Raw genomic sequence first — 17890 nt, 5'->3', positions numbered from 1 at the left:
AAAAAAAGAATTCTGGTTGTACAGAAGTTACAGCTACCTTATGATTGACAGGTCGCTACCCTACCAGAGCCATTTATTGCAACACCGCAACACTCAGCCGTCCCAAATATGGTCACTTCTGTTCACCGGTTGCATAAAAAACCAAGACAACGACGTCTGTAATCCAAGATGGTGACGGACAAATCGGCAAACTCAAGGCTTCAAAACAGCAGTCCACAAAGCAACGGGTGACGTCGCGACTATGCGCACTTCTTATATAAAGTCTACGGTCTTAACCCCAGTATTAATCAAGAGTAGCAGCCAACAGTTTCAGTTAATTTAAATTTAAATCAATGTAGCAGGATGGTGGCGGCCATTTTTATGTGTGCCGTTGTACGGAAAGTCGTGGACTCTATGAAGGGAGGTTTAACAGTAACGACTACAATCAGCAGTATTTTAGTAACAGTACGAAGCGTAAATAGTTGAAAGCTCATCGCTATCAATAGTTGAGTGGAAACTTTGTAACCAGTGTAGTATTAAAGCATGTTGGAATTAGCAAGCTAGCAAACTAAATAGTGGACAGCTGACTAGTTAGCTGTCTCGCTAATTCCACCATGTTTAACGCTACACATGCTAACTAACAATCTGCATTTTCTTTTTGGCAAACAGTTTGAATGTCGTTTCTACTCCGGTTCTATTTCTATGGACATGACAGAGCAGCATCGGCTCTCTGTAGTTTACAGTCTGTCTGCAGACGGCGTTCAGGTGTGACGTGCGAGCGGGGGCTTTATTTATATATATATTTATTTAACAATGAATGCAGCGATGGATGTCGGTCTGACAGACTTTTACAAGCACCCTAAGATGTCTTTCTCCTCGAAGGTGCCAGTCCAGCTGGCGCATCTCCAAAGATGGTCTTTGATAACAGATGCTGCTCTCATAAAGCCGAGCTGTTTAAATAAATACAGTTATATTTAGGTTCATCACTTGTATTCGTCCATTTTTAAGAATCCGCACAGAAGTGAGCAAAGTTTTCAAATTTGTTGGTTTTGTGTAACTTCGGTATACTACATTTAATTTTACAGCCCAGAGACTGTAGATCAGCACCATCTGTAGCTGACCTTGTGTGATGTATTGATGTTGAAGAGCAGCGTTTTCTTTTCATACAGCACTTTTATACATATATCCTTGTCCTAGAGCTTGTTCTTGCTCCTTTTGTTTTATGACTGCTGCCACATTACTTTCTTATCTTGTCATTCTTTCCTCCCGCTTCCCTAACTTGTCCATCAATATTCATCTTTTTCCTGCTGTCAGGTAGCAATCATCCATACGTGACTCAGGAACATAAACTGTATATAAGAAAGTGGACGTAGTCTTTATGACGTCACCCATTAGAACATCATGCTGTAGTGAAGAAGACTTGAAACTAAAGATTGAAGACCATAAACTCATGTTTACAATGCAATTACTGAGGGAATAAATCAAGAGATAAGTAGAATAATTTTCCCATAGACTTCTATACAACCAGAAGAGTTTCCCTCTAGTGGTCTGTAGAGATAATGCAAGTTTTAAGACACTTAACTCGGCAGAACCGGAGGTTTCATTCTGCTTAGAAATTACCAGAACTCTGCAACCGAGGGCCGAAACGCTAACAAAATACCTTTTAGCGAGCTGAAAAGGTTAAATTTCCGCATGTTAAAGTATTACTTTAGCACCTGAGTGAACCATGGGCCATCTGGAGGGAAGGGGGGCATGTAAGATCCAGGACTGAGAGGGGCAGACTCTCAGACCCTGCTGCAGTAAAATTAGAGGTTTTCTAAACAGACCCTAGAGACACTACCACTTAAGTCCACAGGGGGCTCCAGAATAGTAACTTTAACTTACAGAAATATAGCTAGCTTAAAGCTGACAAAATAATGCGCAAGTAACATTAGACATGAAGTGTCAGGTTCAGGAATTTTCACAATCACCTCTTATTGCCTGCATTTTAATTTCTTTGCGTCAGCAGCTTATAAAAACCTAGTTCTGTTTAGTTTTTTTGCATCCCACCACAGAGCAACTTTGAGGCAAGGACAAACAGTCACGCAGTACAAAATCAATGGAGAGCGATGAATTATTTTCGCCTCCAGTGTGAGCAGAACTTAGTTGCTATCTGTCTCCATGCTCACAAACTTTTTTCCAAGTCTAAATACTGTAACAAAAATAATCAAAGCTTAAACACTACAGTGTGCGGATGACATTTCAGCTCTAACATCAAGCCGTTGCCTTTTATTTATCAGATCTGGTAAATTCTAAGACAAATTGTATATTTTATTACCTTTATTTACCTCTTAAATCAAGTGAGTCCTCGTGGGAGAGCTCGTATATCCTTGCTGTCAAACTCCCATCTTCCTACTTATAAATAATGGCTGTACATTAACATTATCGAGCAATCGCCCCACTGCATTGCTCTAGCTCCAGAATAATCTGACAGAATGATTACAGTCATGTTAATACAGCAGATACATTATTCAAACACGAGACGTCGGAGGTTGGGACGGGTTGCATCAGGTAATCACGCTGGAAAATGAAAACGCCGGTAGACGTGATTCAGCTCAGCGATGACTTGCTTTGATCGTGAACTCCCACTCGAGTGTTCAACGAGCTGTCTGCAGCCGTTTAGGATGATTATGGGAAGAAGAACAGAAAAAACAACAGCCCACAGATTTCACACTGAGTTGACAGCCAGAGCGCAGACATTTTAAATTTACATTTTACTTACAGTGAAGCTCTGGAGTTATTGTCTCATGACAATTCGTTACCCGGAAATTTTATGTTGCGTTGGAGGCCGATCGGTCGGATGGTGGATTTTGACCTTATTCTGTGCTTGAAACAGAGAGCTTTTGCTTCATTTTGTTATATTGCTTCCATTTTAGAGCAGAAGTGCGATTACTTTGAGTAGCGTCTCCAACTTTATCATCCCGTTCTCGCCAAAAAATTAAACTTAAAAAAAAGCAGTTACGTTTTTTTAAACTTTATGGCGTGATAGTAACCGTTTAGATTCTCAACATGTGGTCAGTTCATCCAAATAACGACCATTTGGAAATTGAAGCTGGCTTACAAAAAGCACATATATTGACAGTGTTTTTGTAACTGTTGCCTTTATATGTTGTATTATATATGTCCAATCTACATCATTTGTGACACATTTACTTTTTCCTCAGACCAATGTAATAATTTTTATTTACCTATTATCTCATTTAGTACAAAATGAATAGAGAAGTCGTGTTCAGTACATGTATTTAATTTATGCTGATCATTGGACTTTAATACGTTTTTTAAAGGACATCAGAGTGCGTAGCATGCATCCAAAAAGGTATTTTCCATTAGTTTGTCTGAATTTAAAGTCATTAAAAAGCTATTCCACATGCTGTGGCTGTTATTGTTTGTGTTAATCTGACAAGCTCTCTGTATCTGCTCGCTGTGTGAGTTTATGTTAAGTTTTCATGGTGGATTTCGAGGAAAGAAGCTTTAAATAAACCAGCAGCAAGAAATCCGCTTTTGTGAGGGAATTAAAGTTTTTGTAATTACTCTCACTGCCGGAAGGGTTGACCCGCGTCCCACAAGCGCTAACCAACGCGTCGCTAACCGTCGGCCTTTATAGTACTGAAAGAATGTGGTGTGTTGCGCAATTTCACATAACTCATTTCAATGCGTCCTTTCCATCCTCTATTTGTCCGATCATTTCCTGTCTGCAGAAGGTCCAATCCAACAACTGATGAACATCTCTCATGACACTGGTGGAGGATTTAAAGTTAAATACGGAGTTTAAAAACACAATTTCTTATGATGGACAATAAAATCTGTCTCTTATACTGCCGCTCCAGAGAAAATGACGAAACTTCACATCACAGCCATGCGATCTATCATATAGACCTATTTTCTCCTTTAACGGCTCTTCACCTCAAAAAGTGCCCATTCTCCGCACACATTAAAGTGAAATCGTGGTTAAACGCTGTGTAATAGAGAAACTCGTTACCCGGAAAAGTTGTAAGGAGATATACGTTTCTAAAACATTACGTTTCTATCTAAAAACCCTCGGAGCTAATATTTGCAGAGTACATTATTGTGTCATTGACTAGTATTTATGCAGAGGGTGCAGTTAGTGACAGTGTGGGCTTCATGGTAATGTGGTTCTGACGGTTTGATAGAATAGCTGTGGGGGGCGGGGCTTAGCAAAGGGTCAATTGCAAATCACGGATCCACAAGAATTCCAATTAAATGTAACCTTCAATACTCTGAAATACAATATAAGGCCAACAGAAAAAAAACATTTACTCACTTATATTGGATTTCTTTCTGGAATAGCATCGAGGTAGTAGTAGTGGTAGTAGTGGTAGTAGTAGTAGTAGTGGTAGTAGTATTAGTAGTAGTTGTAGTAGTGGTAGTAGTAGTTGTAGCATAGAACAACCTTCCATGACAATGTCAGAGTGGACATAGTTGCACCAGTAAAGTACTATAACAACTAATTTGGTTCATGCATTATTGCATAACATTGAGGCTTTGGGTTATAGAGACGCCACGAAAAATCTTTATTATTGTGTATATTTCTATATAAGTTGTTTAATTCAGCATTGAATTGGTAACTACAACTCAAAGTAAAAAGTCTTCAGTACACTGAAGGCAGAACAAACCAACATAAAGCCATGAAATCCATTTAGACCCTGAAAATAGAAACAGGTTTAGAAAATAGAGATTTAATTTGATTGTTGAATTCTCTGTTGCTTTTAAAAATGCACAGCTTAATATTACTAACACACATAGCAATGAAAGGGACACTGCTAATAAATACCTGCAACCTTATTTTAATTTCAATATATTGTATTTATGGGATCGGCAGCATAATACCACAGTGTCACGACTTCATATTTCATCATACCTCAAGCCAGCTGCCCCAGATTTAATGGGATTTTTTTTCAGGGCAGTAATGGACGCCGTCTGAGAAAATCACAACCTCATTAGTTCGACACATTATGCAGCGGATAGCTAAAGTGGCTTACGGGCTTCTGGGCTCTGCATTACCTGCAAGCTCCGGAATTAAAATGACTGATGCGCACACCTGGAACCTGTCGAGCACGAGCCTCCGCTGTATTTACACTTGTTTATGTTGTTGCTTTGCACCTATTTTTATTTAACTCCACATACTCTAGGTTGTTTTGTTTTTTATCAGTGAAATCCATCCGTTCCAGCGCAGCATCAGCAACCTGCAATCAGAAAAACACTCAGTCCAGATGTGTCCTGGTTTCTCACTGTGGCAATGTCACAAAATATATTTATATATATATATATATTTAAGTCATGTACTGAAGTAAAAATTCAAGGTGCTTTACTTGAATATTTCCATATTATTATACAACTTTATACGGCTACTCCACTAATAAATACTTAAGCAATAAGCCACAAGATATGTTTATTTGATGACTTCTACACTCTTTTTGTGTTATGGCTTTTTCAAAACGTGTCTTCAAATGCCACGAGAGAGTTGAGCTGGTTTTTTTATGTATTTTGCGTTCAAAATGTTTGTTTACAATGGTCTTCTTTTGGAAAACAGACCTACATGCCAATTGGTTATGTTCAGAAAAGTGTATTTGGTAAGTTTCTCGGCGAGGAAATTCAAATTTATTTAGCTTTTGACAATGGTTTGCACAATGTGTGAATAGTGTATAATTATAATGTGTCAAATGTGTTTTTATGATTTCAATAAATATCACACATCTTTATGTGGAAATATTTGGCAATGTGCTAACACACCAGTTGTGTTAAAAGCAACACAAAATGTGTCGTCCTTAACTAGACACGGTAGTGTGTTTTTAAAAATGAATACATGATGTGTTATTGTAAAATATGAACAAACAAATACATATAATGAATTCAATATAACTTGATTGTATTATCTTAGAGAGAATGCAGCTTTAACACATGAAGCATAGACTTCTATACAACCAGCGGAGTTGCCCCCTGGTGGTCAGGAGAGAGAATGCAGATTTAACACATGAAGCATGGACTTCTATACAACCAGAGGAGTCGCCCCCTGGTGGTCAGGAGAGAGAATGCAGCTTTAACACATGAAGCATAGACTTCTATACAACCAGAGGAGTCGCACCCTGGTGGTCAGGAGAGAGAATGCAGCTTTAACACATGAAACATTGACTTCTATACAACCAGAGGAGTCGCACCCTGGTGGTCAGGAGAGAGAATGCAGCTTTAACACATGAAGCATAGACTTCTATACAACCAGAGGAGTCGCCCCCTGGTGGTCACATGAAGCGTACATCGTCCCTTGGGTACTATGAATATTTAGACCACGTTGGATGTTTTAATGTGTGCGTTTGATGAGCGGACCGAGACGCCATCATTATCTTTAAATACTCAACTGGGTGAGAATCTAGTAAATTAGTTTCTCACGTTAGACATGTTAACTTTCGTTAGACATGTTTTACTTTCTGGAGTCCTGGATAGTTTTCACACACGCACACACAGACTGGTTTGGACTGGAAAAAAGGATTCGATACGAACACGGATTCCCGTTCACTCGGTCGCCATGGAAACAAGATGTGGAGTTGCTGCCTATCCCTGCAGCTGTGTGCGTCTGCATGTTTATGCGTGTTAAAAGTCTTTCTTTCTTTCTTCCTGCCAATCACTTCTAAATATATCATCCCTTTGCATTCTAACAAATCTGTCTGTTGATCCTCGCGTCTGCTCCGACGTCAGGTCGTGATTCGCTGACCACACGCCCGTCCGTCTGCCCGTCTGTCCGCCCGTCTGTCTGCCCGTCTGTCTCATTCTCTCCTGTCACGTCTCTTTGTGTGGCAGCGCTGAAGAGTTTTCACACTTTATTCAACACCTCCTTGTGGAGACGACACCTGGCGCCACTCGAGGTGAATTAAGTTAGAGAAGTAAAACTTGTGTTGAAAAAGATGGAGTCTGTTTTATTAATGCACTCCTCCACGTGTCAGGATTTACGAGCCGTAATGTCTCGCTCGCTCTGACGTTCAGTATTATGCCAGATTTAAAAACAACAGCAACACAAATAACCTTATTCATATAGCACCTTTTGAGTTGACAGAGTTTACAAAGTGCTTAGACAGACCAAGTAAAAGCAGGTTTCTCAAGAGATAATATAACACCAAGCGAGATTAAAAAAATACATATAAAAAGAATAAAAAGGAAGACCTCAGCAAGTCTATATAACAAGGTTTTAAGAACATATTTATTAAGTCTCATCTCCTCAAACAGATTATTCTCAAGCTGAGGGGCCCTGATGTAAAAAGTTAAATAACCATTTATATCCCTTACTTGTTGAGGAAGATTCTTCTAGAAAGCTTTTGTTTTTCTCAGAGAATCCAAAAAAAAGTCTGGAAAAACTGAGGAAATATTTGTAGTACATTTATTTACAAACTCTCACACAACTCTTACTTTATACTACATGCAAAAAAAACATGCAAATATGATTATTAGGTTTGTATTGCTGCAATTGTATTATTTAGTTATTTCAGTCAGTCCGTTTCTTTGCATTCTTCATTGCTGCATACAGTTAAAAAAAACTATCTGTTTCCATATTCTTTGTGAAATCTGCCTGATTTAAAGCAATTTAAAACTTATTCTAAGTTTACATTATGAGCTTACTGGAGTACATGAAACACCAGCAAGAGCAATTAATTGCCAAAGTTAATTATCATGGCCAACAAATGGAAATGACGAAATAGAGAAAGTGGAGGCATCTCAATCAGATTTATTTTTAGACAGTTGTGAGCAGTTTCATGTGGGAACTATTTTATTTCAACCATCAGTTCCGACATCAAACTGCACAAAACCCCTTTGATAAAACAGACAAAAGAAGAAAAAAAAGTCGACCGTGCACAATGCTCCACCTCTGGTATGTCTCAGGTAGGGGTTGGAATATAAATCGTTCATCGAAGACGTCACTCGTGCATAAGTAATTGTAATATTTAATGAAAGCAATTTGAAGTCGTAGGTAGCGTTCACACTGACATGGCAACGGCCATGGTAATTAATTAGATTGCGACCACTGCATCGACTCATTTATTCATCGTGTCGTCTGCTGTAACCGCTGATAGAGATCCTTGGATCTTTACATAGATAATAGTTTTATGATGTATTAGTCTATAGATTAGCTCTGAATAAAACATACAAAACCTTTTGAATGTCAGACAGCGGAGTTATCGACTAAAAGCTGGTGTGTTGCGTTGCACTGAGGGTTCAGGAGATTTTGTATGATCTGCTTGTGATTACAGACACCGTCACGGATGATGAGATTCTGGACCACTCTGATATTTATATAAACCAAGGCTATTATGATATTATACAAACCAAGGCTATTATGATATTATACAAACCAAGGCTATTATGATATTATACAAACCAAGGCTATTATGATATTATACAAACCAAGGCTATTATGATATTATACAAACAAAGGCTATTATGATATTATACAAACCAAGGCTATTATGATATTATACAAACCAAGGCTATTATGATATTATACAAACAAAGGCTATTATGATATTATACAAACCAAGGCTATTATGATATTATACAAACCAAGGCTATTATGATATTATACAAACCAAGGCTATTATGATATTATACAAACCAAGGCTATAAGTTAGCTGGTGTTGTGATATTTATACAAACAAAGGCTATAAGTTAGCTGGTGTTGTGATATTTATACAAACAAAGGCTATAAGTTAGCTGGTGTTGTGATATTTATACAAACCGAAGCTATAAGTTAGCTGGTGTTGTGATATTTATACAAACAAAGGCTATAAGTTAGCTGGTGTTGTGATATTTATACAAACCGAAGCTATAAATTAGCTGGTGTTGTGATATTTATACAAACAAAGGCTATAAGTTAGCTGGTGTTGTGATATTTATACAAACAAAGGCTATAAGTTAGCTGGTGTTGTGATATTTATACAAACCGAAGCTATAAGTTAGCTGGTGTTGTGATATTTATACAAACAAAGGCTATAAGTTAGCTGGTGTTGTGATATTTATACAAACAAAGGCTATAAGTTAGCTGGTGTTGTGATATTTATACAAACAAAGGCTATAAATTAGCTGGTGTTGTGATATTTATACAAACAAAGGCTATAAGTTAGCTGGTGTTGTGATATTTATACAAACCGAAGCTATAAGTTAGCTGGTGTTGTGATATTTATACAAACAAAGGCTATAAGTTAGCTGGTGTTGTGATATTTATACAAACAAAGGCTATAAGTTAGCTGGTGTTGTGATATTTATACAAACAAAGGCTATAAGTTAGCTGGTGTTGTGATATTTATACAAACAAAGGCTATAAGTTAGCCGGTGTTGTGATATTTATACAAACCGAAGCTATAAGTTAGCCGGTGTTGTGATATTTATACAAACAAAGGCTATAAGTTAGCTGGTGTTGTGATATTTATACAAACAAAGGCTATAAGTTAGCTGGTGTTGTGATATTTATACAAACAAAGGCTATAAGTTAGCTGGTGTTGTGATATTTATACAAACAAAGGCTATAAGTTAGCTGGTGTTGTGATATTTATACAAACAAAGGCTATAAGTTAGCCGGTGTTGTGATATTTATACAAACCGAAGCTATAAGTTAGCCGGTGTTGTGATATTTATACAAACAAAGGCTATAAGTTAGCTGGTGTTGTGATATTTATACAAACAAAGGCTATAAGTTAGCTGGTGTTGTGATATTTATACAAACAAAGGCTATAAGTTAGCTGGTGTTGTGATATTTATACAAACAAAGGCTCTGTTAGCTGATAATCTGATATTCCATGCCACCTGCCCATCAGAACTATGTAACATTCATACCCATTCACACAACGCGGGAACAGCCTACGGGAGCAATTTGGGGTTGAGTGTCTTTCCCAAGGACTCATCGACATGGACTAGCAGAGCCAGGGATCGACCGCCGGTCCTCTGATTGAAGGACGAACCTGCTCTACCACTGAGCCACAGTTTGTCTGTCATCCAACAATCGGTGACATCAGGTACTGAGCAGTGTTGGTTCACATGGCATTTCAGTAATCAGGATATCTGCCACTGTGAGGTGAACTTTACTTGAATGGTTGAGCTTGTAAATAAGATGTTGGAGCTCCATGAATCAGCGCACTCGAGTGTCTCTGTAGAGATAACACCTTCACTCACAGTCAGTTTCATATAAATATAGTCAGTTAATCTTCTGTGCAGAAAAGTGCAGAAATTGGTCCTCGACCAAAGACGTGCTTAGTTGATAACACTCATACCATTTTGATATAATTGACAGAGTTGTTAAACTGAATATCTCCACAAAGAATCAACTAAATTATTGCTTTTACCAAAGATATATGGCCGTAGGTTTCTTGGAAGTCAGTCAGCGTTGAATAGCCTCAACTAATTGAGAGAGAGGGGACGGCCCTGATGCAGACAGCGCAACAATTGATGCATTGGCTTTTATTTATTGAGATACACAGTGTTTTCCTAAAATGAGAAATACACAGTGAATATAACTGATACTGTATGTTTATGAATGAGTCTTTGTCTTGGTGTCAGGATATCAGTTTTTATTCTATAAGATTTTCTATTTTCTTTCATTCTCTCTTTCTCCACGCTGTAGAAAAGACACTTATAGCCTTCACACAATCTGGTAAAGTACCAGAAAGGTCAGAGTCTGTTTTACATATCTTAATAATAATAAAACATTTTATGTATATAGTGCTTCTCAAAATTCTCAGACAATTTAAAAACATTAAAATCATTATAAAAGAGCTATAAACTAGAAACATAAAACAGATATTAGTCAAATATCAAAAGCAGTTCTTCACAGGTGGGTTTTGATTTGTGATTTGAATATAAAAGTTCTTAAATTCAATTCTTAAAAGGCACTTGCACATATGATACACACCGTGTTATAAATCAAAATTTGCAGAACAATCTCAGCGCTCTATATAATGGGGCCCCGATTGCCCTAAGGCACAGTGTAAAGAGATAATTTGGCCCTAAAACTAAAATGATTCTTCAAATCTCTTGTGAAAACATACCTTTACTCATGTGCATACATAGTTTTGGTGCTTGAAACTACAAAATATGTAAAAGCAAAACAGACCATTTACAATATTGTTTCAGTTTTTCAAATGTTCAACCATGCTGCAAAACAGTTTGGTTCCAGCTGCAGGCGGAGGGCAACACCACGGTGTGTCCTTTCGCTGGCCTTGGCTTGGGCAACGTTCACACCTCCTGCGACCCCGTGGTGGCTTTCACGCCTGCTGCCCATTAGACATCAGTGATAGACACGTGAAGATGACCTGCAGGAGCTGTGCTGAGAGGCTTTCCTCAGAGCACAGCAGTCAGCTCCTCCATGAAAGCTCCATCTGTCATGGGTTTTGTTTGCTGGGCCAGACAGAATGTCCAGAAAATGATATTTTTATTCTTTAAGCTTTCTGTACCAGCACATGGTTTTGTGTTGTGCAGAATAATGGAGCTGGTCTGATTAATCAACTCCACCCATGTGTTCATTGTACTCTGGTGTGGGACCAGGGGACTGATACCCATCTTGTTGTTTCACCCTCCACCCTCCTCTGCAAGTGTGCCGTGTGAATTGTGAAGCAGACTGCTACTCCCCTCGTGTCCATAGATCATGGGGCCATCCCCCAATCCATTTTAGCCTCTCTCTGACTTTCTTTGTGAGGGCGTTCACATCTGTCCGATGGCGTTCCTTGCGGTATTCCCTGTAAGTCCCACAGGCTGCAAATCTGCACTAAAGCAGAGCCATGAAGAGCTTGGGGCTATAATACAAATTGTCCATATAAATGTGGAAGCCTGTGCCAAGGTAACCTGGTTGCACAAAGGACATCACAACATCATAGTACAGGTCACGTCCGGAGGGGATGTTGATTTTTAAATTGAAAAGTCCACAGTCGAGACAAACAGCTTGATTCTCCACTTTGTGGGTTTGTACCTTCTTGTACTGGGTCATCCCAGTTTTAGCCTTGGAGGCGACCATTATTTCATCCACAGCCAGGTCTCTATGGGGATGATCAAATGCCTTACAGGCATTCTTGATGGTGTCCATCAGGGGTTTCAGTCCGGAAGAGTTAGTCATGTTTGGCTGTGCCCTTTTCCCTGTGATTATTGGTTTAGCAGCCTGCTAGTTTGTGTTTTGACCCACTGTTTGCACAGGGAAAGAAAAGTTTAAAGAGGTTGAGGGGTGTATATGTGGAGGTGAAGCTGAACTGTGTCTCTGGGGTCTAGGGTATTTTTCTCGATTTTACTCAATTTCTTAAATTCACCTTTTAAAGGCACTTGCATTTAATACGTACCCATGTGTTATACATCAAAAATTGCAGAACAATCTTAGGTATCTATAGAATTGTCTTTAGGCACACTGTAAATAGGTAATCTGGCTCTAAAGCTGAACAGTTGAAGTCCAATTTATAAAACCTCTTCAAATCTCTTGTGAAAACGTTTTGGTGGTTAAAATTGACACACAACAATTCACACCAAAGAGACAGCCGACGGTCACATTTAGCTAACGTAACGCACAAAGTGCACTATTACTGTGATATTGCAAAACAACAGTTTTTTGTAAATGAACTGCCTCTGTATTGGGAGCACATCCATGCTCCTAGCTCGCTGTGTGAGTCACGTACAATCTCGTGAGAGGACACGGAAGTGGAGAGTCTAAAGATTTCGACAACATCTAAACCATATTTCTGTGCTGTATTAATAGAAACATCGAATACACTGAGTAAACGGGCCGGTGCGTTCGTCATCCTCAAGAGTTTCAAGGCTTCACCAGAAGCACTTCTAAAAAGAAGCTGGACGACAGTGAAGTTCTATGTTAAGAATCGTATTACTGTCATTCAGGAAGCATGAACTCTCACTCACACGTGATGATGCATTTGTTGTCACTGATCGTGACTCAGATCTGTAAAATCCTGTTAAAACATGTACTGTTTGTGTGAAGAACAAAGCAAAAGTCCTACATAACAGCTTGGCCCTGGTTGGGGCTTTGAGATGTGCATTTGTTGTCTTACAGACGATATCTGAGCTTGTTTCTGAGCCCATGGATTCCTGCTGAGCATTGGTCTGGTTTAATGTTCATGATAACCCCTCTGAAGGAACTCAAAGGTGTACTTCATATTACGGGGGTACTCCAGGTTAAGGCAGTAGATTGCTCCCATCAACATGGCAAAGCTCTCTGAGGTTATGTAAGATGATCTTCTCCTCTGCTGCAACGGCCACATCGAAGACTTCCAAAGGAAGTGAATCATGCAGAATGCCTTCGTCTCCTATCAACAGTTCAACCTACGTTCCCTTCATTATCATATCAAGGGTTTCTCCATGAGCCTGAAGACGTATAAAGGCATTCACATCTTCACTGGCATCTCCAAATTAAAAACATAAATTCCACTTTAATATACTATATGAAGGGTATTTTTCCAATAAGACTTTTTCCAGACTGACCCTATAAATTAGATTTTTTTCACTCCCTCCTCAGTGTGTTTTAGAGGGTTTGAGCACACGAGTGAGAGGACTAAAGGTTGTGGCAAGCTCTGCTTCAGTACAGCTACCATTGCCAACTCAACCATTAGTAATGCAGACAGATTATGAATGCAAAAAAAATGTGAAGAGGAAAATAGTTAAATGTTTAGAGAGTCTTTATTATTCCTAAAACAAAAAGGTGAAGGAGACTGTATAAAAGTTAGTTTCTGTAGAAATTAGTGTGGCTTTAGGGTAATAATGCTAATGAACATGAAACCTTTTCCCATTGTCGCATTACAACAACTGAGTGTAGTAAATGTGTAATTACGGTGTCTTTGATCACTTGGATACAATCTCCTGCTCGATTTGGCATCTAGTCCATCCAGGAAGGAATCCAGGAGGTCTTTAGTGACAATCCTGCACTAGTGAGGGGAAACAAGAGAAGCATTGAGCTGGAGGGGAAAAGAAATCCCAAATATGATTTGCAAGAGAGTACAAGCTTTCTGACTATCAATGTTGAAGGAACAAAATACAGGATTTCTATGCTATATTTAGTTGGCTGAGGTACCCGTCTCTCACTAAACTATGCAGGCCATCTCTCCATGACCATAGAGATGAGTGGCTCATCAACAATAATTTCTCTTCTTCGGTGTGAGAATGTTGCAATCATCAAATCATCCAGGAGCTGTGAATCTAGATGTTTCTTCTGCACTTCCAGAAGCATGGTCTCGCCATCATTCTCTAAATTTCCAGCAGTTTGTACCTTAGGTGGTTCTGGCAAGTTATGGATCGCTCCCTTTTTTGACTTCTTGACCAGCTCGCTGTTTCCCAGACCCTGGCTCCCTTATACAAGGATGCTTTGCAACAAGAGCTTAAGCCACACGTTCATAATGGTCTTTACTTGGATAGGCATAGATTTCGGATACGTCTGCTAGTCAGCTCTGAGAGGACGATCACAGTTCCATCCTGAGCAAAGGCATCATGTTCTACCTCAACTTAAACTCAATGTCATGGGAGAAACCTGGAATAACAAAGGTATCCGGCCATTCTGTTGAATCGGCACTACTGGGGGAACCAACGCTTACAGTATCCAATGTAGAGTCACAAACTGGTTCAGAAAGCTTGAACAAAACTTTCAGTCTGGTTCATTCTGTTGGTAGATCCTCGGCGTCCGGCACATTGCAGATATCATTCCCAATTTCTGGATCTTCAAACTGTAAGAGGAAGTTCCCTTTGAGGTCCAGAGTGTTGCGTAGTACCGTACATCACTCATCGACTGACGGGGGAACATTCTGTAGGGTGATGCTCCTTTTTTCTAGAAGCATCGTTGAGGAGGAAGCAATAGCTGAAACACAGAGGACAAGGCTCCAAAGCCTTGCTGGAACCATATTGCTTTACGTGTAAAGTCTTGCACAATGCAGCGAGATAAATTGATGATATAGTTGCTCACCCAATAAATACCACACACTTTTCCTTTCTCGAAGTCCCCAATGGATTACACACTTCAAAATCGTCAATACAAACATCCTTTAGTTTACAAATAAAGATATAAAGCAACTATTTTACGTCTAATTCCAAATGCAGTTCCAGTCAGTTTATTATTGGGTTAGCTAAAACGTGTGCAACAGCCCTGCCAGAGTTTCAACCTTGATGATGTTTCAAATATTCCTTTTTAGCTTTGATTTGGTATCAGTGAGACAGTTGATGTTTAAATGTATTACATTAACTGTAGAGAGTACAAAAAAACATCTCTCAATATAATCCAATTCGACAGTGCACGTCTCAAGAATGAGTTAAGTCTCTGAAACCCTCCAACCTGTCAAAGATTACTAGGATAATACATATATAATTTATTGTGAAAAACTAAAAAAATGTCAGCAAGGCCAAACATTCACAATTGACGCAATAACAATCCAGTGAAACTTGAAACCAATTAGACAAGGTTACTAACACTATTACTCTCCTCTGGAAGAGATTGTGTGTTTGTTATATTTAGAATAGAGAGTGTGTGTGTGTGTGTGTGTGAGAGAGAGAATCTACCATCTTCATGAAGTCAATTACTTTGTGGCCCGCCACTCGGGGTGTTGACATGGAGACCATTTAGCTCTAATTTTCCACACTCAGCTGTCATATCTCTGCAGAAAAACAGCACTTGGGTTCATGAAACTCACATTATGCGTCGCGGTTCCGAGCCGTCGCATTCGATTAACGTTAGCGGAGAGAAAGACATCTCTATCTGGAAGACGAATCTGAGAACAAAGTCTTATCCACATATGCCATCGACTGCGGGCTGAGAATTGTGGATGAAAAAGGAAACTGACATTGTTGATTCATCTGTTTCTCACAGAGGGGAACGACTACATGTCTTCAGTCTCGACTGTCTGTCACGGCCCATAATCCCAATACCTCTGATTGGATTTTTAATGGAACTTCTGGAGATCCGTACATTTTGAATTCAGAGTCAAGGGAGCCTGTCCCAGCATGCATTGGAGGAGAAACATGGCGCACGTCAGTCCGCCTCGGAGCAGTGAGACACCCCCCTGAAGAACAATGTCTATTTATTCTTTTAAAATATATATAGTTTGAATATTAATATAATATGTATGCAAGATGCTCAATAAAAGGCATTTAATGTGGTAATTAAATCCAGCGTGTCCAACTGTGTTTATTATAAAACTAAATGTAAAATCTTTTAAAGGGGGAAGATGGCGCCCGACCGGAGCAAGATATGCGGCGGGGTCCACCATGGGACCTTATTTAAGAAAGAATATGTACAATAGTCAACGACGAGAAAGAAATAATATTTTGATCCCGTTTGATCATGTTTGTCAATTCAAAAGACAATCTTGCAAGTCAAGAAAATCTTGATTTTGTCTTAAAACGGTTGACATAAAAGTAATTAGAGTGACGACGCACCAAAAAGTGGTGTAACCGACGTCTCTGTGAAGCTACGATTGTGTGTTTCGTACCAGGATGTTCTCGCTCCAACCAACGGGGTCTCGCTCGGCTGATAAAGAGTCGCTGGATACAAAACGCATCCGGGTAAGATTACGTCACAATAGCTAAGTTAGCTCGCTGGCTAGCAAGCCAAGCTAACGATCGCGTAGTTCACTTGAGCGGGTTTTTACACAAAACTAAATGTAACTACGACAAACTGCGACTTTGTTGTCTAAAATATTAGTCTTCGCACAAAATTAACTTTTAATTTTTTATTTTAAGGTTGCTCTTCCTTTAACTGCAACATAAATGTTACATAACATGTCACCTCGGCTGCTTACGGCAAGCTAATATTGCCAGAAAGTATTGAATACATTTAATATCCAACCATCATTAACACAATATTATGTCATTGTTTTAAATGGTGTCCATACTTTCTCAGTAACTAATTAGCATTGGTTAACTGTGAGCACGTTAGCATCGCGGTTGGTATTTAGCTGCTGTGCCTGAACGACACACAGCTACCAGCATGGCGGCGTTCGACTGGTTTTGCCATAAAATAACTAATCCGTGCTTCCTGCTCCTTTCGTGACATAAAACAACTCTTTCACTGGGACGGAGAGTGAATCAGGAAATCACGCAAATCCCTTTTTAAAGGGAATCAAAGCTGTGAGACAGTTGCTTTCTGGTGAAGTGAGAATCTTTCAAGTCTTTACAGGTTTTTGGATTGAAACCGGTGACACGCAACCGCGGGCTGGTTTCATTACATGTGACAAGTAAGTAAATTAACTTTTCAAACCGTGAATGAGCCCTGAACCAAAGTCCCTTTCAAAGACACTGATTTCTGAAGGAGTCCTCTCACACACACAAGGTGGTTGTGGAGTGTTTGATGAAAGGAAAACGAACAGATTGCATCTCCAAAATCTCAGCCACGAAGAGTTTCGATAAATACATTTTTAAAAAAGCAATAAAAAAGAAAAACGGTACCCTTTTACTTTAGCTTGTTTGTTGTGGCTTTCTCGTGAGCGTGAAAGTACGACGGGAGTCGCAATTTCAAGTATTTACAGAGCCGCTGGAAACCGGGCCGAGAGAGAAAATGAAGACACTCAGATACAGAATGAGAGAAAAACAGAAGAGCACTTTTTAAGTTAAACGACACATCCGCCTCCTTCACAAACCAATGCATTTAAAATGAACGTGGCGCGGTCGGTCGGCTAATACAGAGGCCGGATGTTTCAAATGGGGGTCGGAATCCAAAATGGATGTCGTGCCTTCTCCTCAGGACGAATGCAGCTTCCGGTCGCCTGCTCCTCTGCAACTTACTCAGAGAGTAAAACTGAAGCCGGATGAAGATTTCTGACCTTATGCATTGGATTTTTTAATTAGATGCTGTTTGTCGGGCTAATTATCCCCCAGAATCGACTCTTGTTTCCTTGAATAGAACTTAAGT

This window comes from Cyclopterus lumpus, chromosome 3 (assembly GCF_009769545.1).
Source record: "Cyclopterus lumpus isolate fCycLum1 chromosome 3, fCycLum1.pri, whole genome shotgun sequence".
Classification (NCBI taxonomy): domain Eukaryota; kingdom Metazoa; phylum Chordata; class Actinopteri; order Perciformes; family Cyclopteridae; genus Cyclopterus; species Cyclopterus lumpus.
This window is presented reverse-complemented; position numbering follows the sequence as displayed.